This window comes from Prenolepis imparis, unplaced genomic scaffold, assembly GCF_030444845.1.
Source record: "Prenolepis imparis isolate NDT839.2.m4 unplaced genomic scaffold, iyPreImpa1.0 SCAF_2, whole genome shotgun sequence".
NCBI classification, from domain to species: Eukaryota; Metazoa; Arthropoda; class Insecta; order Hymenoptera; family Formicidae; genus Prenolepis; species Prenolepis imparis.
The window spans coordinates 19,130,898-19,153,484 of record NW_028141160.1 but is presented as its reverse complement, the minus strand read 5'-3'; the positions used below and the strand labels follow the sequence as shown (position 1 = coordinate 19,153,484).

General features: G+C 39.7%; 1 protein-coding gene across 2 annotated transcripts in view; it reads left to right on the top strand.

Annotated features, from left to right (window-relative positions):
* The window catches only part of LOC145932545 (uncharacterized), a 98,469-nt gene that overhangs the window by 19,300 nt on the left and 56,582 nt on the right, over positions 1-22,587 (top strand). The window contains exon 1 of one of the 2 annotated variants that reach the window (XM_083031550.1): positions 1,171-2,222. The exons of the other annotated variant lie outside the window; for it this stretch is intronic. The gene's annotated coding sequence lies outside the window, so the exon portion shown is untranslated. Of the gene's footprint in view, positions 1-1,170; positions 2,223-22,587 lie in introns of those variants that run through there. 2 annotated transcript variants of the gene reach the window in all.

Genomic DNA, 22,587 nt, shown 5'->3' with positions numbered 1-22,587 from the left:
AATATTTGCAATATTAATTTTTAAAAAAATATTAATTTTAAATTTTTTGCATAAGACATTATACAGTAGGTACTATATGATTTACAGTAATATCTAATAAATTTAACTTAACATTTCTTTTTATAATGATTCTAATTACATTTTTCTTACTACATTAAACAGTACTAATATTTAATATTGTATTTTATTAAAAAAAAAAAAAAGAATTAACATAATTACACGCATTCCGTTGCATTACTTGGAATTACTTAGAATTCTCGGTAATTCGCAATACATGTACAAATTTTTGATGAGTGAGACACCCCTCGGTCAACTCATTATCTTTCGATAATTAACATTTTAATAACGCTTTTTATAATTTTTTAAAATTCTTTAATTCTTACACGGAGAAAAATTTTTCTTAGAATTTACCCTGAAAATCATAGTAATTGTGGGACAATATGGTATGAAAAGAATTTCATGAGAATTTCTCTGATTAATATTTATCACAATCAAAATAATAATATCTATACACTAACTAAAATATAAAACATGTTTGATTAATTTTACTAAACTGCATAGTAAAATGAATCAAACATATTTTATATTTTATTGTGATAGATATTATTTTTATTGTAATAAATATAAATCAGAGAAATTCTCATAAAATTCTTTCCATACCATATTGTCCCACGATTACCATGATTTTCAGGGTAAATTCTAAGAGAAAATTCTCTCTGTATACATATTCTATTTTTTGCTATTATTACATTTTTTGGTGTAAAATCTTTTAAGGTTATCGAGTGCGCGAAATGTCATTATGTAGAATAGAATTTATTTCATATTTTTTATTTATTTTTTTCATTCTGAAATTAACAATTTCTTTTTCAATGTATTGGAAAGACAAAATAAAGTGATACGCTTTTAATGAAAATATTATATAAAGCAAAGCGCTAAAAATAAATGGATGGAAGTAAACTCTGCAAGAGAGTCGCGGAGTCGCGAGAAAAAGAAAGCATTTATATATATAATATATATTCGATTACCCCTAGAAGTATAGAATATCACGACGACGCACGTCTTCCCTCCCCCTCCACCTCCTTACGTAGAATGTACCGAGCTCGTCGACAGTCACGTATGACGCGGCCCTTCTGCCCCCCCCTCCCCCCTCCTCGCTGGACAAAATATTCGTATTTTTCCTTCGATTGTAACTTCTCGAGGCGACTCGAGTACGCATTATAATCGCGGCAAGCATCGCGAATGTCGAATAAAGTGTGTATGTGTGTGTGCTCGACATAGTATTGTCAAGATTTTCTTATTCTTTTCGCGATAATATTCTCTCGATTTGCGCGGACACGGACGCCGGTAATTTCGAAAGTTTCGGCGCGCATGCGCGGTGGCGTTACTGTAGTCTCGTCGAGTCTCCTGCCGGTCGTCGTTTCGGTGGTCCGTGGATTCGGCGGATTTTTGCAATTTTTTCCCGGTCCGAGGTAACCCGCGGTCGCGAATTAGTGTCGAAAGTGTCGTATTAACGCCGTGCCGCGTTAATACGTGTCGGGTAGGCGTTATCTCGCGGAATCGTGGCGTCTCGGAGCACCGGCAAGGTGGTGGAGCAAGCTCAGTGATTCTCAGCGGCCGGCATTACTGCGCGGCAATGTTCGGATTGCGATGACGTAGTCACGCGAAAATGACCCTTCTTGACTTATTTACGGGGACCGTTAGACAAAGACTCGCGGCTTGTCCCTCTTCGTGGGTGAATTGTGGATACGATCGAGTGCCAGGAGGATCGGAATCATGTTCGGCGAGGGTCTCCGGTGCCGAGTCGACATCGGGGGAGTATCCTGGAGCGGTAATCAGGACGCAGGACTGCATCTTGAGATAACAGGGAATGCATCGAGCGAGATTCAAAATGGACGAAATATTAGCCGAGCAGCGAGTACAAGTGACGTGACGTCACGTGACGTCACGTCGCGAACGGGACGCCACGAAACGGGAGACTTGAGAGAAAAATTTTCTCTCTTTCCATCATGCTTTCTCGTTCCGTCTCGAAAATAAATCACGTATCTCGTCGTATCTCGTGAGTGCGGGAGTGTCGACTTCATATCGGGCGTTTGTATGAGTGTATGAGTGATGTATACAAAAGCATATTAATTTGAAATAGTGTAAAATGTGCAAGTTCCCTGTCAATTGAATATACATTTGGATATAATATACGGCGGAATCTGAGCGGCGAAAATTTATCGGTGAGCGTTAGTAATGTTATACTGTCTTCAATTCTAATATTATATAATGCTCGATATGCAATGATTCACATATAATGTTATATATTTAGTACGCAAATTATAGCCATAAATTTTTTACCAAGTTTTTGATAAATTTGATGAGTGAAACACTTCTCGGTTGAGAAAATCAACTCTTAAATTTTTAATAAATTTTATTTTTTTGCATTACAAATTTTATATATTTAACAATAAATTTATTTAGAAAAATTCCAAACATAGAATTTTAAAGCAACGCTGTAATTAACAAAGACACGCAATAAAACATGCAGAAAAAAAAGACGTGTCAAATCAATACTTACATATACTCTTATATACGCAACAATAGCTATAATCTTCTTACAAGAATTTGCTAAATCTTAAATTTCAACAATATTACAGTCTTATTTCAATATTATAAGTGTCATCTGAAGAATATGAAAAAATATATTATTTTATATGAAAAATATGTTATTTTCTATCCAACATTTTTCTTTTCCATTTAAGAAAATTATTCTTAAATATAAGATTAATATTTTTCTTGATTGAACTATATAAAATTTGCTTAAATAAAAACATTTTATATAGTTCAACTAAAAAAATATTAATCTTATTATTTAAGAATAATTTTCTTGAATAGAAAAGAAAAATGTTGGATAGAAAATAACATTTTCGTATAAAATAATATATTTTTTCATATTCTCCAGATGATACTTATAATATTGAAATAATATTAAAGACTAATATTGTTGAAATTTAAGATTTAGCAAATTCTGTAAGATTAGCTATTGTTGCGTATATACGAGTAGGTATATAAGTATTGATTTGACACTTCTTTTTTTCTGTGTACCGTTTTATGCGGCGACAATAAATTTTTCTCTTCGAAAGAGCGAAGTAAAGAGAGAGAGGAAACTCGATTTTTCTCGTAAATCATATAATTTTGCATATCATATACATATATATAAATTATTGCTAAGAATTTTATTCTTATAATATATACGATATAAATTTTAGATAAAATTGTTTCCTTTAAATGGAATTAGTGTATCATTGAAGAAAGCAATGAATCAGTCACTGATGGTCTCATTGTCAGTTATAAGTATATTAATGTAAAAAATTTCACTGAAATAATCATAGTAGTAATGGCCATTCAGTAATATTTGAAAATTTGTCTTGTATTATATTATACATTAGATAAATTTATAATATATTTTGTTAAAGAAATATTTGAATTTTTTACTAAGAGTTTTTAAATTTTTTGTGTTTTATCATATCTTAAGAGTTAAAAATGTATATAATTTTGGATTAAATTTATGTGCTGGGGTTTTCCCCCCAAAATAGCGATCTAAATTAAATTAAAAAAATTGTTTAACCTATATTTTGCAAATATGTATAATTACTGATTTTTCAATGAAATCTTACTGCTATAATCAGTGGAACATAAAAAGCAAAGTATGAGTATTTTCGTTGAAAAATCAGTGAAATCTTGTGTCACTGCATCAGTGACATTTTCACTGATTTAATTTAATAGAGTATTTGCTTCAATAACGCCGCGAGGTATTTTCGTCCGGTCGCAATTCATCTTCCCGTCGTTCCTCTCGATTATCTCGTCTTGCGAGATAATCGAGCGGGGTAATGCCGTTAAATTTGCCGCACTTAGACCGATTCCGCACTGGCGCAAGGAAGATTTCGCGAGGACTCGGCCGTTAAGTGGCGTTTACTTTAATCGCGTTGCGGGGGTTTAAGCGCGCGCAACGACAGCGAATCGATTGCAACAAATTTCTGCGGTCGTGTTCGCCGTCGTGGTCGATTTCGAAATCAATTTTGCCGTCCTGTGGCGAGCGAGCAAAACCCGTCGCGCTGATGCATTTGTGCGGTTTTAGAAGATGGAGACATCTCCTCCTATATAAAGGGAGGACGCTACCAGCTGCAGCTGCGGCTGCAAGTGTCGCGCTGATTTCTAAATCAATTCGTGTAATATCAACCGATCGAAACTGATGACCTTTGTCGCGCGATATTCAACCTCCATGTTGCAAATTGATAAAGAAATATTTTTTTTTTATCGATGAAATTCCTTGCCAATTAATATTTTGCGGTGACGTTTATCTCGAGGAATCCCCCGATTTGCGCGTGTCAAAACTTGCCAAACTCGTCTCCCTTCCTTCCGTAAGCCGTATTATGTCTTTATGCCTCGTTTGCGAACGTCGCGAATATCGAGGATATAGTTTCTTGTTCCGACGCGAATCACCAAGCGGATTTGCGATTTGCATATACGTTAGAAAACGGCGAATCCGATGTTACGACCGATTCAACGAAGATGAAACGATCCATCGATTCGAATCGTCGTATAAACGCGGCCGAGGCACAAGTGCTTAAATACAGCATTCGCCGTTTCTTACACGCTTCGCCTAACAACGATCGCGAAATTACTCGTTTTTCGTTCGCTCGGTTACATTTTATTTAACATATTATTACGATATATATAATCGGCTTATGCAGATAAAAAACGCATTATACAAGTCGTATAGAAAGGATAAAAATTTAAGGAACCTGATTTTACACAATGATTCATTTCCCCGTCCATTTTAATTATACACTAGGCTCTCGATATAGTAGGACAGCATCGATTATTCGACGCTGACACGTCAGATAAATAACTAATCGAATAAATGGAGAAACATATTGCGCTGGCGGACGCGCTCGCGAAGGTGATTAGAGGGTAGACTGCAAAAATGCAATAAGAGTTAAATATATATATTTTCAGCCACCGTGGGACGTCTCGTTAAAACGTCCGGTCGGCACTTTACACCGGTTTTCCTGATATCGTAGGCGCGCGCGCGCACTCGATACACTCGCTCGCGCGCGGAATATTTTCACGTGGGACGGTCAAGCCGCGACGATGACCTGAATGCAGTGAAACCGCGAGCCGTGTGGGACGCTCGTTGCTCGCGAGGTCCCTCCCATCCGCGATTCGCACTCGGATAATTGCGAGAGTGTGCAGCGGAGTATCTAATTATTAAACTGCCGCTTGGCGTTTCTTCGTTGTAACCGGCGCTTTCCGCGATTTTTTCAACGAGAAAAAGCCTGCACACACGCGCATCTAATTTTATCCGTTTCACTTTCGTCCTCGCGCGAAATACTGCTTACTTGCTGACTACGCATTAAACTAACGAGAGCATTTTTTCTTTTGTTTCAGGTGAGTCCACCAAAACTTTTGCCTTTATTCTCCGAGTACGACTGAGGGTGAGTCGAGAAAATGTATTAATTCTTCATCTCGCATATAGAGAGATGAGACTGATCAATTGCATGTGATAGAATAATTTATTTGTGTATTATCAATACGGCATCTTTTGAGAGAGAGACGCCGACTGCGGCGCTAATTACAACCATGCGGCATCTTCCCACGATCTAGCAGCTGATTTGCGTTATTCCCGATCGCGCGAGAGTAAAAAAGAGCCTGGCGCTTAGTTCGCGCGGCCAACCGTTAAATAGGCACTGGGCTGCTCCCTATAGCCGTTCGCGCATCGGGAAGAAAATTCTGTTAACACAGTATACGTAAACGCGTGTAACGTTAAAAGTAGCCACCGTATGGATAGATAGGTAGCGATTATCGGGACAGGGAAGCTGCGGGCAGCGACTTGCCCTCCCGCGGAGAATCGCGGGACAAGTTATATGACGTTTGAGCACGATTGCATATCGACGTCGTTAGGACCTGGGAATAGCGTGTATGGGAATTGTACACATAACGTATAGGCCCCATTCTTCTGGGAATCTAGTTGTTCCGCTGGATCCGTAAATGACAAAAGGCGCCGCGAGATTTCGTTTAAGGGTCTAGGGTTACTGTATTTTCCGACAAACGCGAATCGGAATGGCTATCACGATTCTAACTTATTTTCGCGCGACATTCCGCGATGCTTGAAATAAATAATGGTAAATTCCTCAATTTTTCTGTATTGTCGCTTTTTAAACAAAGGCATGTTAAGTCAATTCTCGAAAGTCTCCAAGTATCGTTGCCTCTTTTCCGCGATGCTGATTAACTAACTGTCTCGATAGGCGTTGTGCGTTATATTCGTAGCATCGAGAGGGTGTCATCGCGAGGGTTAGCAGTTTGACAGTTTGTCCAAAATAAAATTAAATAAAATAAAAAAATAATGTTTTAAATAATATGTTATAATATTAATCTAGTTTAAAGTATATTATAACATTTAAAACCTATTATTATTTTATTTTATTTTATTTTGGACAAACTGTCAAACTGCTAACCCTCGCGATGATACCCTCTCGATGCTACGAATGTAACGCACAACGCGTATCGAGACAGTTAATCAGCATCGCGGAAAAGAGACAATAATATTTGCGAGAATCGACTTAACATGCCTTTTTAGAAAAAGACTAAAACAACCCAAGCGCGCCATTCTTCGGTTTTGTATTAAAAAGAATGATATTTTTAAAAAATAATATAAAGTTTATTTTGACTCGATTAATTTTTTTTAACAGAAATCAGCTGATTAAAGCGTTAATTTACGAATTAATTTTAAAATAAAAATATGTTATAGAAATTAAAATAATAATGTTGTAAATAATATGTTATAATATTTTAAACTTGATTAATATTTTTTGACAGAAATCAGCTGATAACTGTCAAAAATATTAATCGAGTTTAAGGAATTATAACATATTTATTTACAACATTATTATTTTAATTCTTATAACATATTTTTATTTAAAAATTTAATTAATAAATTAACGCTTTAATCAGCTGATTTCTGTCAAAAAAAGAAAGAAGAGAGAGATTCATTGACTCGCGTAAAACATCTCGCGTCCTTCTCTATTTCTTTTCTCGTCCTTCTCGCATTATCTCCAATTCCCTCACGCTTGAGTGAGCACGGCTCGGAAACTTGAAACGCGCGTCCGAAACTCGATACGCAGATAAAAACTGAGGCAAGAAATATATCTTTCGACTAACTTTTTCTTTCATACACACATTTTAGTTCACCTATACTCGCGATTTCACTCGTAGTATAGTTTCGGACGTTCGTTACGAAAGTCAGTTCATTCAAGGCGTGCTTAGACAACGATTTCTGAATTATCGCGGTTCCTCATACTACTCTTAAATATCAGAACAATGAATCTTAATTATTGTTCAATATATTTACTGAAATAATAAATCAGTTTATTCAAAATAAAATTAAATAAAATAATAATATGTTTTAAATTATATGTTATAATATTCTAAACCTAAACTAATATTTTGACAGTTATCAGCTGATTTCTGTCAAAAAATATTAATCGATAAAATATTGTAACATTATTTCCAACATATTATTTTTTTAATTTTGTTATATTTGTAAATTTAATTAGCAAATTAATGCTTTATTAATATTTTGAACAGAAATCAGCTGATTAAGACGTTAATTAGTTTGCTAATTAAATTTTAAAATAATGTCAGAAATTAAAATAATAATATGTTTTAAATTTAAATAATGTTATAATATACTTTAAACTTGATTAATATTGTTGACAGTTATCAGCTAATTTCTGTCAAAAAATATTAATCGAGTTCAAACAAACTTTATTATTACTTTTTTTTTAAATATCATTCTTTTTAATATAAAATTAAAGAATGCTTGTGTTATTCTAATTACAATAAAATATAAAAAGATTGTCACGAGAGTGAGAGAGAGAGAGAGAGAGAGAGAGAGAGAGAGAGAGAGAAACTTAAAGAAAATAAAAAATAAAAATTGCATTGAATATTATGAAAAAGCCATTTCAGTATATAATTAAATGATAAAAGAAAATGTATTGTGTGTATATGCACTTGCTATATAGAGCTTCGCATTGAAGAGATAATCGATCCGTCGAGCGATGTGTAATTGTAATGAATTCTTGTCGCGAAAGTGAAACCAAAACAGGAAGGTTCGCCGATAATAATGCGTTACGACATCGGTTTCATTTATTAAGACTATATCTTGCGTAGCATCAAGGAAGGAAATAGTACCGTCGTCATGGTCATCTTGCCGTCGTTCCGCGTGGTATTTAATCATTCATGAGTTTTCGCGCGTAAATATTTTTTCACGTGTGCGTAAACACTTTTTATGGAAAAAAGAAACGAACGTTGCACTTCTCGCAAGTTTTCTAGAATCTTCCTAGAAAATTTATTTACGATAAAAAGTAATAAGTACATACGTTGCAGCGAAAATGAAGTTGTACGTATTATAGTTTCTAAAAAAATATAGTAATTATTTCACCGTAATAATTTCTCGCATCAAACTTACATATATACCGATCGTCAAGCGCAGCCTTATGTAATTTATTATCATCGCGCGAATCTTGCACGATGGAGAATGCAATGCTCTCCATTTCCCACAACGCGTCGACGCGCTCTCGCGATTTTATCTTTCTCTCTCTCTCTCCGTTTTCTCCGACGAAAAAATACGGACGCCTTTTATTTTTGCGTCGTGGCGTTTCTCTCGTTCGGCGATCAATCGGCGATCGAGTCGAGGAATCGGATTCGCGTAATTGATCATGGGGCAGCAGAGCACGTGTTGGCCGCGTAGGCCGCAAGTTGGATCGCGAGCGCGCGATTGTTCGATCGATTACGCTCGCTCGCACGAATGAATCGATGCGCGAGAGAGCTGCGAGGGATTCAGGCCGAGCGGAACGTTGCACCGGCCAAAGTGGTTAGATCGGCGCCACGTCTGCGGCCTCGGCGGCGTTCACTCGCCGACGCGCCGGGAGAAAACTGTGTTAACGCAATGTAATACGCGACGGTAAGCGTCGATTATCATCGGACTCTCGCCTCGTAGGAGCGCTACGTTTTCCGCGTTCGCCGCGTTCTGTTTCGCCGAGCGTGAGGATGACGCCCGGGGATGATGCACGCGACATACGCGTTTCATTATATCGCGCAGAGCCGCGACGAGTCGCTAAAATTACATTGATTCTTCATCCTCTGAAATATAGAGTACACTGAGAGAGAATTTTCTCTTAGAATTTACCCTGAAAATCATGGTAATCGTGGGACAATATGGTATAGAAAGAATTTTATGATAATTTCTCTAATTAATATATTTACTACAAAATATAAAACATGTTTGATTAATTTTACTAAACTGCATAGTAAAATTAATCAAACATATTTTATATTTTATTGTAATATAGATATTATTTTTATTGTGTGTGTGATAAAATTAATCAGAGAAAGTCTCATAAAATTCTTTCCATATCATATTGCCCCACGATTACCATGATTTTCAGGATAAATTCTAAGAGAAAATTCTCTCTGTGTAAATGTTATCAATTATTATTCTCTCTCTTTCTTTTTTAGAAAAATAATTTTTTATCTAGAAAATATAATTTAAGCAAAGGTTTTCTCTATTTCGTCGAGAATGCAATGGTGATTGCAATTATTATGTACTGTATTAAGACAATTTTATATTTGATACGTGGCGCTGCAATTCATTGCACGGTGCATCGTATCGTGCCGTATCAAAATGCGTGCGAGAAACATATTAGACTTCGAGCCGGTTTGGCGAGCAAGATGCCGCTGCCCAGATGCGTATGATCTAATCACATAATAACCGAGCAAAGAGATGTACAGGGTTTCTCTTATCTAGTCGGTCGATAGTTACGCCTTGCGTGCGATGTTGTCTTCGAAAATATATTGCCCGATGCGTGTGTCGGGCTGCGTCGCGTATAGAACATTATGGATACTTGAATATTTAACTCTTTTAACGAGCCGCGAGTGCCGCTCGAATAAAAACAAATGACTTTTGCCATAGGGGGAATATCAGCGTGCATCATCTTTTTGTATCTGTCGCGTGATTTTCGAATCGATAAGATTCGCAACAAACGCCTCTTCATTCGCTACGGATTTATTCTACTGGGTTTATTTTACTGGATTACTTCTACTTACGAACGTGTTTCTATAACTTGTAGGAAAAGAATCGTTTCGTCGAAAATTACCGTCAAAATGATTAATATCCGTTAAATGAATTTGAGATCCGACGCATATGTTTCCTAGTATCGAACAAGTATTCGCTTGTGAGAACTGCGTGAGTCACGAGAGCGAATTTTCTTATTACTGTCTCTCCCTTCTTCCTGTCAATCATCGCACTCGTTCGTCCGAATAATCGTTGCTGGCGCTGCTGGCCTCGTATTAATTTACAGACTTAAAACTTAAAAGCGAGCCGCTCTCGGCACCGGAAAATTATCCGGACGACTCTCTAGTCGTGACAAGAGGAGCAGCGACATCCGCTCATAATCGATCCGCGAAGCGCCTCTCATTGCGTCGCGTCGCGTCGCATGAGCGGCCTCTTACTTTCCACACGTCCTTGCGTAAGCCGCGCTCCGGCCTTTGTCGTTGTTGTTATTGTGTCATCGCGGGTAATGGGCCGCTTCTCTCTCTCTCTCTCTCTTTCTTTCTCGAAGGAGGCGGCCCCGTCCGTCGCGTTGGAAGCGCGAACGTTTTAAAAGGCAGCCTCGAAAGCGCCGCTACGTGGGCGCTCTCGAGGCCTTCGATCGAGACGCCGCAGCGTTTCGTGTCGCGTTTCTGATGCTCGAGATTATCTCGGGATCGCAAGTAACTGCGCGTTATCTCTGATATTATTTATCGTATTAAAAAAAAAAAAAAAATACAATGAAGAGAATTTAATTCCCGCAGCGACGAACGATTTATCTCTCTGGAGAATCGCGCTTATGTATTGTCGTGAGAAAGTTTTCTCGACGACGTATACCAGCATCGACGGGCGTGCCACGTTGCTAATCGCACGCGTGGGTCTTAATTGGGCTGCGTGCATGGATGACAGCGCGCGTGTCACGTGGGTGACGCGAGGCCGCGGCCGGAACTTTATTTCTAACAAAATTGCCGATATGCAAAGATTTTCTTATTCCCGTCCAGAGAAATGTTTTATTTTTTTTTTATTTTTTGCATCTGAAATAAAAGACGCGGTTAATTAGAGCGATTATTGCGGGGTATTTTTTTATCGCGTGGCTCTTTTTCTTCAAAGAAATCTCTACAATTTGTTAAATAATGGAAAACAAAATGATACCTGCGTGATTGAGAATCTGGAAAGGCAGCCGCGCCAAAGATCGTTTCCTTATATACCGCGGATCTAGAAACCTAGATTCCCCGCCAGAGTGGATTAAAAAGCTAAACTAGTTGTAATGTTGTTGTCTCGTGAAACTTTGCCGATCGATCTGAAACGTCGCGGAATCGGCATAAACGTCGTTGAAGAGGGAGAGGGAATTTCGAACAAAGCGGGCAGTGAAATTTTACCGCCTTTCACCAATTGCGTGCCTTTTCGATCGAACCAGTTTCCGTTTCTTCTCGTCCCCTCTTTCCCCTTTCTTCCACATAATGGGAATATTGCCAATCGCGCGCTCGATAGAAAGGTGTAAATGCGTGAAAACGGTCTATTCTTCATTCTTAATGAAATTATAGTCACTGGAAAAAGAACGGCAAGGCGCATAATTAGTTTAAGGCGCTTTGTTCGTCACACATTGCGACGAAAAATTAAATTCCTGACTCCTGTAGGGTCCCTCTCGGCGAATTATAGGCATCGAAGGAACATGTGTAACTCAATCAACAGTCAACACTCGTCTGCTATAGTAAATTCAGTAATTGTATTTGATTGCATTGTGAAAGGGGGGCCGCGTACTTTAAAACGTAGCACTCGGATAAAGTTTCGTAGACATATATTGAGCTAATGTCAATTAAACAGAGAGCCTATTTAAAAGACGACGAGTATAGATGTGTATGTAGATATTCTATGAGCGCGTTTGGGCGTTGACGTACGCAGGATTATTATTACTATTATTATTAGGACCGTGGGGAATAAATAGGACCCCGCTGCATAACGGACGAAGATACACGGAGAGCTGGCACGCGTTATAACGTCACGTTGACAAAAAGGCCCCGGATGCATGTGTCGAGTGCGTCATACGCGTGTGCTAGTCTAACGGGGAACGAACTTTGTGTGACGGTGCGGCGGGCTCGCTATTTTTAGAGGAGTCAGTTTATTCTCGTCGTTTGGTATTTTAATCGGATGCTCTGTTTGGTGACTAAACACATCGCGCGGTTGCATCGCTGCATCTTGCTGTTGTTTGTTCCCTTTCGCTTGGCTAGCATCTTTTTTTTCGAATCGCGAATCAAGAAGGCATTTTTCACGGCGGTTCCGTTTCGCGGAGCAAATTGACCCGTTCATTATCGACCTTGAATTTCTCGGGACATTTAAGACCGCATATAATGATAAGTTCTCTCTATTTTTTCCTTTATTAATAAACAAATTCGTAAATATTCTTCATAAAAGAATAAAATATATGACAATTTAAGGAAATGTAAAATTGATAAATCAGGTATTTTTACAAGAGATAAATATTGCCGATTGTTTCCGTTCCTCCGGCGTATACGGTCGATGACGGGCGCTAAAATTGAGCTCTCTCAAAGTTCAGAACGCGCGAACGGTCGGCTTGCTTCCAGATTCGTCATCGGCCGGCGCGGGCGATGCGTATAAATGCGGGTGCATTCCCGGTCGCGACACGAGCGCATTCCAGAGGAGTGATCACCGCATTAGCGCTGGCGCCAGCGGCTCTCCCTCGCTGGAAAGAACGCGGGCAGAGGGGTAAGACGTCGCGAAGAAAAACAGTTTTTGCGGTTTTACCGCGACGCACGTGCGTAAATCGCACGCATGTATATATGTGTGTGTACACGTGGCTGTCGCTTTGAAAATACGGTATTGACTCTCTTTCTCCTCTCCGTCTGTCTCGAGTGCGTTGCATCCCCTCGTGAAATTGGATCACCGAGCTGAAGTGCGTGCACACGTGCGTGTATGTACACATGCGTTATAAACGACGCGTGATATATTGTCGTTAAATGCGCCGGTCGGGAAGGGTGAATTGTATGAGTGGCTGCTACTTCAACAAATGAGAATTGTATGGCGCGCGCGCGGATGTGATTTTATCGGTGGTTAATCCTGGACGATGCACCGATCCGGTCGCACAAGTATGCAGCAGCCGCGGCTCCAGAAAAAAAAATGCTTTTTTATCTACGTGGCCTACGCGTTGCTCCACAGATGCACTCTGTCCGTGTATGCGGTGTTTTAAAAATACACCATCGATCCTGTAAGATAGCCTCTTAACCCTCAGGACCAGGGTCCATGAGGCTCGTATCTAAAGTATGTGAGACTGTCGTTCAATTTTCAGTCCCAACGGGATCGTTAATCTAAAAGTTAAGAAATATTTTTGTCGAAAATAATTTTCTGTTTTTAATATTTTATTGTTATTTATTTATATTTTTAGAAAATTTAAGAATAAAATCAAAACTTTTTTATGCCCTAAAAAAATCATATATCTTCAGAATTTAATAAACGGATTTTCGTATAATATATTTGATAAAGTCACATATTTAAATACAGCAAATTAATTGCATAAATTATCAAAACATACCAAGATTGATATATGTTGCGAAATAGATGCCTCTGTATTCGACGCGAATAAGTGAACGCGTTTTTTATGTACTCTTGTGACTAACGTTTCAGGAATTCTCGTCAGAAATTCTTGGCGAACTTAAACGTTATCATTCGAACGCGCGTTTATGGACCGGTTATCTTAGCCACTGTCAATTCGATAAGTCCATAGTTTGCAGTTCAAGGTTCGACAAAAATACATCTTCCACGAGTTCGACAGCTGCCGCATGATAACGCGACGAAGCCTCGGCACGAGGCATTAGATCTCATTCCGGTTTATAGACGTAGAGAATGATGTCAACGTAAGAGAATGATGACGGGTATATATGAAGATTGTAGGGTTCGATATCGAGCAGGATCGCTAGTTCAAATTTTTGTTTTCTTTTTCGCGATGTGAGCGATAATAATATTTTTTCAATTTTTACCCTTTCACTGTTTTTAGTTTCATATGCAGAATTCCGCGTGCAAGTATATTTATTTTTCTGTCAGTGATAAATCCTTTTTTGTTTTATCAAGTTCATTAGAAATTATCGATTACATATAAAAATTAGCGTATTTAAAATTGAATATTATTTAAATTTAAATAATTAATTCTTTAAAAAATCTGTCTATATATATCAATGACAAAAATTCGACAGAGTTTGCGCTTTAAAATTATCGATCGGCATAATCTGCCCATTTGTACAAAATCATCAGAAATAATATCTTCCGTCACGTTTATTTCGAGTGGAATTATTATCGTGATTTTTTTTTGTTTGAAATCGCGACTCATATCGTTTCGACTTGAAGCCAAAGATAGCGGCAAGGACGTTCTCGAGTAATGGTAAAGGTATTAGGCGAGAGAGAAATATATACATATGTACCCGCCACAATTGCCTGCGATCGATACTCAATCGTTCCGGCTGTTGTGAAATTTGCATTCGTGCCTTGACACGATTCACTCTTACGCGGTGATCGAACAGTACCGGTTTCTATTCTGTTCCGTTCCGTTCCGAGAGCGCGTTATTTAAATATCGCGAAAAATTAACATAGCGATCGGTGAAAGGAATCTTGCGATCCGATGCATTCGCATTCCACACCGCCGATGCAATTTGACATTCGGTTTTATAATGCGCAGCAATTTCGAGTTAATAACTCCTTCATGTTTTCCGAGAGTCGTTAACGAGTTAAAATTCTTAATGATCGAGAAATATTCTTTATATTTATCCATAATTTTCTTTTCTATATCTGCTTCTCTAATAATGCGCGCAATATTTATTAATTAATTGTTTTATTTTCGTATAGAGCAAAATGTACAATGTAGTTGATATGATCGGTATCTTTCAGTCTATTATCTATATTCTTGAAAACGTCATTCGTTATCTCTCGATCACTCGGCATTATCATGTCCTTGATTGTAATGTACAAGGTTGATGACGATCGTTCACTCCCAGCTTCAAGATTCTTTACATTGGAACAGACTGGCGTTGAAATGAGAAGTAACTTTTTTTTTCAACCGATAGTTTTTATACCGATGATTTATAATCTATATGTGAGAAAAAATCCGTGTAAACGTCACGTGGAAACAACACTTGTAGGAAAATACATAGACGTAATTTTACAGACGTAACCCTGTTTCTGGGTATGTGTAACGTACACGCACGTGTGTATACGAGGGTCGGCCCACAATTCTCCACAGACTCTGCAAACATTGGTTTTCTATCTCGATAGACATCCTCTCGTAAGTGCTTAACGACGTTCTCACCGGAAAATCCCGCTCTCTTGACTTGTCCATAAAAATTTCCACCGTTATGTGGATCCCACTTCCATACGGTCTTAAAATACCGGATGAGGGGATTCGTTGCACCGGCGTGATTTCATTAAATTCATTTTTACGCGAACTAAAGTAACTGTACATATATACGCGCGCGTATTACAAGATATTTTATCTAATCGACGATTATACAAGATCATTATGGAATGTCGCGGTTGCGTAATCATTCTCGATTTACATCCCCGCCGTTAATTGTTATGCAATTATATTCACACTCTGTTATTCATCGTAATTCGCTGTGTGACACATTAATACACGAAGTGCTGTGTCGTATTTCGTTCGATTATGCGCGACACAGAATACGAAACTCCCCGCGATTGTGTAATACAATTCTGCGATTTGTCAATTGTATTCAGGAATTTCAAATTGCACGTTGGCGTATTATAAAAGAAATTCGACGAGTAGAGGGTATGAGTAACTCTGGTTTTTCTTCTTTTTTTTTTTTTTTTTTTTTCATGAATCGGAAGACGGAAGATTTTACCGTAACTCGAAAGTAGAATAATTTCGCATGCATGCATCTTTGAAAGATGAAGCGCGATATTCGACGTCTCCGATCGGGAAGTATGTCGACATCTGTCGACACCGTATATATCCCCGCGTGCGCGCACGCGTGTAATAACGAGTGTATAGAATCCGGTGATAAATCGCGAAACGGTTTACAACGTAGCGGACCCGGCGATTATCTGTTGACGCGCGCGAGCACCAGCCGTTAGAAATCTCTCTCTCTTGTTCGGCATATGTAATATACATAAACTTTTTATCCCGATCGCGGAAACGTAACTCTCTGATTTAATGGTCCAGCTAATATCGACGTTCGATTATCGCCATATAGGATAAACGTACCCCGATCTGTCGGAAGCGCGACGCCGCTTTAGATCCAGATAATGCGAGAGCTAATTGCGTAATGGTTCGCGAAACGTTCGCGAACGATTTCTATTTCCCCCGCTGAATTATCGCGGCGGGATAATATAATATGTCGAATGCGTTTACGTAAACGTTTATTTCAGTCATTTCGTTTACGATCTCGCGCTATAACGAAGACGACGCGTGCTAGAAATCCTACAGAACAGCTGTCAGTCGGTAGTGGCTCGTTCGTTACGCGTGCATAGGCACTTGAATGCGTTTTAACGACAGGTCGGAATTACAGAGATCGCTCGACGTGAGTGCGGCGTTTATTACGGTAAATTGTTATGTATTAGACGCACGCGTTATTGGGGGAGAGACTTGAACACGTCGCCTCGATCAAAACTCGCTAAGGGCATCGGCGATGACTCTGACGTAATCTCGCGGAAAAAGTGATTCGCGCGAATAAATCGACAATTTATCGGTCCGATATTCGCTATCGCGCGATATATACCGTAGTTGTACACCGGAGTAATAATAACCGCCTTTCATTGTTTCGTCACGAGCGTGTCATGTCGGAGCGCCGGCCGGCCTTTCTCGCGGCGATTGTAATAATGTAACTTTGATTCTCGATCTGAGCGCGCTTAGAAACGCAAGAAACAAGGTACCTATATACAAGCTGCATAACGCGCGAACGCGCTCGACACGGCGAATTAAAATCGTTTATGCCTCGGGAGAATGCAGAGGGAAAGGCAATATATTCGCGAGAGTGAGAAAATAATCGAATCGGATTTGAATCTACATTTTTGGAAGTAGATGTGGCTCTCTTTTGTATACGCGTACATATGTGCTCACGTCGCTCGGGGATATTAATATACGCATATGTACTTTGCGTCGCTTACAAATTTAGTTTCTCAACGCGAGACCGTAGCCAAGTCTAGCCTAAGGAGAGCTAGGAACTTAGCTAGCGACGATTACAATAGCCTCCGTCTCATCGCTCCGGTATGAAGAACACCGAGGTACAAAATAAGCTCCGAATAAGCTCTCCGAGGCCCAGGCTCTCGGAATGTGTCTCGAGCGTTCTATCTAACCGTTTATCGATCTGGATCATCGAAATCATTGCGTCAATCTACTTTTTATCGCGCGTAACCATCGAAGAGCGAAAAGAATCGCTTATCCCCCCCGGGCCGGCTGATATTCGCGCGACCCACGCGTGTCGCGTTTCGAGATATCGAAACGAGATAGGCGGCCCGAAATGTCGCGCCGAGTATCCAAGTAAGCTCTACCCTTCTCCTTCGTCCGTGTCCGAAGCGTGCGGCATTAATGAGAGCGTGTCCACGTCGTGCAACCAGTTTTGAAAGCGGCATGATTTACGGGCACAGTTTCCTCCAGCACGCCGCGATTAGGCGCACCGACAGGGAAATGACAAGGGCTTCTCTCTGCTTTCTCTCTCTTCACTCTGCTTTGTATGTACGTGCGACTGCAACACGTTGCATCTATATCTATACCTATGTATTCGTTATACGCTCTACGCGATCGATCTTACGCGATTGCGACACCTCCCTCCGTGACACGACGTTTTTTTTTTTTATTCCGCCGTCACGCTCCGTCATAGGCGCGAGCGATCGAGAGTTTCGCTGGCATTTTGATCGATCCCGCACGCCCCGCGGTCAGAGGTGCGATCCGTACTTTTGCGATCACGATCGGCCGTCGGATATCTAACCAAGTATCACGACGTGGAATTGAAATGAGCGCGATCGTAAAAACGTGAAAAGGTTTCAACCTTTCGATATCTTTCGCGATTCTTTGTAGAATCTAAAAATGAGAAGAATTAGAATTTTTCCAAAATTACACATTTTTACACAGAATTCTTTTTTATATAGAATATAGACACATATGTTTAAATAAAAATATATATTTGTTTTTGCGCGTCTCGTGCGGCGGCGGCGGCGATTATTTAGAGCGAGGATCGAGCGAGAGCCTCTGCGTACGGTAAAGGGTCGAGAAAGAAAGTGTCTTGCATGAACGGTCGGTCCCTGAAGGATCCTGTCGGAGTGTTCTTGTTTTCTCGAGTACATATTATATGGAGACGCGTATACACAGATGCTTCTTGAATACCGTTGGGGGCCGTGTGCGTTCGCCGGGGCCCGCCAACTGACGGGCAACCGGCGCTTTTTCTTCGTACTCCTTCGTCGTACTCCTGACCTCGTTGCTCGCGTATTATCGTAACCGAATAGATGCGATGCGATGCGAATTAATTAAACATGCTCCCATGACGAAGGGAGCGGGAGCTCATCGCCCCGATTCTGATTATATGGTTGGAGCACTCGCGAATAATCGTGCGATCGTTTATTGCATAGTAAAGCGGATCTCGCACTCGTTTTCTCGTTTGAAAATTTCTCCGAGAAGCCACGGAGCCTCTATATTGGAAAACGAGGAATTTGAGGATGTTCCGTTATAGACGTTGTGTAGTTTGAAGCGGAACGGAAGCGACTGAATTAGTTAATATCGTATTCCTAAACACATATGTGTATATTATATCGACACAATCTAAAAATCTAATCTAAAAAGAATCTCTTTGTTTCTTCTCTCTTTCAAAAATATATATATATTTTTAATAATATGTAAATTTTGTGTATATATAAGATGAAAAGATACATGTATTAGAAAAGAAATAATAATAATCGTGAGACCGCGCTTACATAGAGTGATGGCTCGATGATTCGCCGACTCTCCTCGCGCGGGTGATTTTATAACAGACGTATTACAGACTTACATAAAAATATAAACGTGCCTGGCGAGTATAGTCTGACCCCTGTCGCGCAGGAATTCAGCTCGGCCGCCGCCGCCATCTCCGCCCGAGACTCTCTCGCGCCTGCCTTCTTTCCGGCTCTTTTGCGAGAGAGACACGCGTCACGTCTCTCTCGGCGCGGCTCTCGGTGGCTTCTCTCGCGTGTGACTGTCGGTCTTCCGCAAGTAGGCCACGCGCAAAGTAGGCCTCGTAAGCGGGCGGTGAGTTTGCTCGTCGTCGAGCGAAGACGCGTCTCGGCGCGAGGAAGCATCCTCGATCCTGTTTCTCTTCCTCCTTTTCCTTCTCGTCGGTGATTCTAAAAAACAAGGAAAAAAGAAAACGTATAATGTTTCTTTTTGAGCGGCGGACTTTGTGGGTTCACTAATGGGATCAAAGGGTAGAACTCGAGGGCGTAGCCTCACCTCAGCTGACTCTCGGTATCATGTCGGTGCTTTTTAAGTCGAGAAGATGATATGAGCCGAGGATCCGGTGATTCTCATGACGACGAGATGCGTACATACGTTCAGACAGATGACGAGACTGAAACTTACTCCGCGATGTGCAAACGATAAGACAAATATAATACGTCGCCGCACTTTGTTACTTCAAAGGATCTCTCAATTAAATCGTTCTCTATATACTCGTATATTTGCATCCGTACAAGTTCAAAGTTTTTATTGTCTAACATGATACTGATAGATCGTTTATTTATTACATCACTTTACGAAAAATTATCTTCAGGGGTCACAAGCTCTTTAGCCTCCTAATAATTCGCAAATTCATTAAGCAATATTATCCGGATGATAATAATAAATCTCTCGAATCGAGGCTTTTTAAAAGAGAGAATAATGTGTCGGAGATTCTCATCGGTGATTGTTGAAAGAAACTGTAACGAAAGATAGAACTCGGGCAAATTATTTCGCCAAAGACCGGCGATGGCTACCGGTCTTGAGGACCGCAAAGTCACACAAAGACGAGGGCGAAGGAAGTAGGAGGTGATGCTGCCTCACGTGAGACGACGCCGTGTCCTCACCTCTCCTCGTGGTTGCGACGATGGGGGACCCAGAGACCTGAATAGCCCGTAGCCGGGGGGCCCGACGGGGCAGAGTAACGGTCCGTGGATGAAGGTTAGCCGCGTTTATCCGTAACCCGGTGCACCTCTCTGTCGTCAAAGATCGCCGTCAGACGACAGGACCGGACGGGGAACACCTGCACGACGGGGTTGCTCTTTTAAACCGATCGAAAAAAAAGAATATTACTTAACATCGGTGTCTCTTATAGCAATAAAAGATCGTAAATCACTCTGATGTTTTTACCGATGTCGATTGTAAACCATTGATACTTTGCGCGCTTGTAAGTTTGTTCGATACTTATTATAGATTGTTGTCTCTCATTATCGGTGAGAATTTATATTTAGTAGATGATATAAACAAATTTTTTCTCAATTTTTTAAATCTTTTTTTTGTACATCTTGACTCGATGAACTGAATATAATATTTCTTACGCTTGTCATGATTGCCAAGTCAGGACAAATGAGTATGATAATATTAAAAGAAAAATGCTGATAAAGTCTCTAATAATTGGGACGGCCTGCTGTTGCGACGAGCACGTAATACGAACGAATCGATATGATAATGATCGCGCCTCGTATGTGATTCATGTGTATCTCGGAGCGAATGACGTCACGTGTCTTCCTTTAAAACTGCTTCGGGGTATTACGTGTGCTACGTGACTGATTAAGGATGGACAAATAACTGAACTGCGCGCGCGCTCCGCTGCTTCATTGAATATCTCTTCATTAAGTCACGACTCGAAATAACGACCGCGAAGGTTGATGTAGCAATCGGAAGTAAAACCGCTTCCTCGATATATATCGAGCTGCTTCTATTAAACGAGGTAAATTATCGTAATTACGGACGCACGATAATTTGTTATGTAAATTGAGCTTGAAATATCGTAAACTCGCGACATCGACGCGGTACAAATTTTTTATTTGGAGATAATTGTCTGGATATTCGCTGCGAAGTTTTCACGCATAATTTTTTGTTACCTGTTTTGGCGTTCAAATTATATTATACACTCACGTTTATTTCGATCTCGAGGAAATGTTACTTCTTTGCATTATATATCGCATTCGATATATATTTCTCGATATGTTTGAAAATCATGAGCATCCGATTTTTTTTGCAATGAAGCAAAATCGTCGAAGCTTTACGAGGTCGCCTTAAACGCGCAAATTCCTCGGCAATGGGTTTGCGCTTTTAGGACTCGCAAAACGAGTTTTCTCCGTAAAGCAGCTGGAACAGCCTGTACTCTTCGGTGTTTCATTCGTCTGCTAGTAAATCCAGTGTCGGAACGAGGCCGAAACGAAAGGGAAAAAGTTTTCAATAGGAGGCACAGTAGAAGGGCCCTTTTTCGTTTCGAGGAAGGCATTCCTGACAGTAAATCCTGATTGCAAAAGTTGAGTCATGAATAATAATCTATTTCTATATGAGCTATACATATATCAGTATATTTTCAATAATTTTTGACACAAATAAAAAGTATCAACTTTTTGTCACAAATTTAAATACATTCTCTCGAAAAAACTTTCGTAAAAATGACTATTTTTTAACCGCAAGAGTTTTATCCCGTGTACAATAAATCATGACTTTGAATTTTGTCGAAATTACACAATGTGTCGATCGTATAAAATAAAAAATAATCAATTATTAATTTTGTTAAATTTTTTAATTCTGTCTTTTCTTTCTCTTTTCTCTATTCAAAAGAATTAACAAATAAAAATACTTTTACAGAGTTCTCATTTTTTATTATGGTGGCGAGAGGCAATCTTCCAGAAATTTCGCTTGAAAAATTTGCCTTTTTGGTAAAAGAAAGCAGAGTTATTGCGGTTTTCTTTCCTTTCAAATTCGTACACATCTCCTCTCTCTCTCCCTCTCGCTATGCCACTCCTTTCTCTCCGACGTATTGCGCCAGGATGTGAGAGGAGAAACTGCTCCTGAATGTGGACAGATCCTTCGAAACAGTAAGCTCTGACCCGACAAGAAAATGAAGCGGCATTGCAATTACAGTGTTTATTGCACCGACCGGTGCATCGAGCTGCTCGCTTTCATCTGGAAAGTTACGCCGGAGGTTCAATTATGGATCTTGACACTTTGTAAATGTGTACTTATATAGAGACACCCCGTTAAACGTGACGTTCAAGTTTTAAGATGTTTTTTTAAATTGCATTCACGTTACGTATAGGCACAATACATACACACTCTCTCTTTGCATTTTATATTTATCAAATCAAGAGCAAGTTAATATAGAAGCCAGCTCTTGCAGATTCACTTGAAAAACCTTAACGGGCTGTTGCATTCTCTCGGCAGTGTTAACACGACACCCATTAGCGTACGGAGGTAACATTCCACGTAATAGCGCGAACTCGAGTGGATTCTT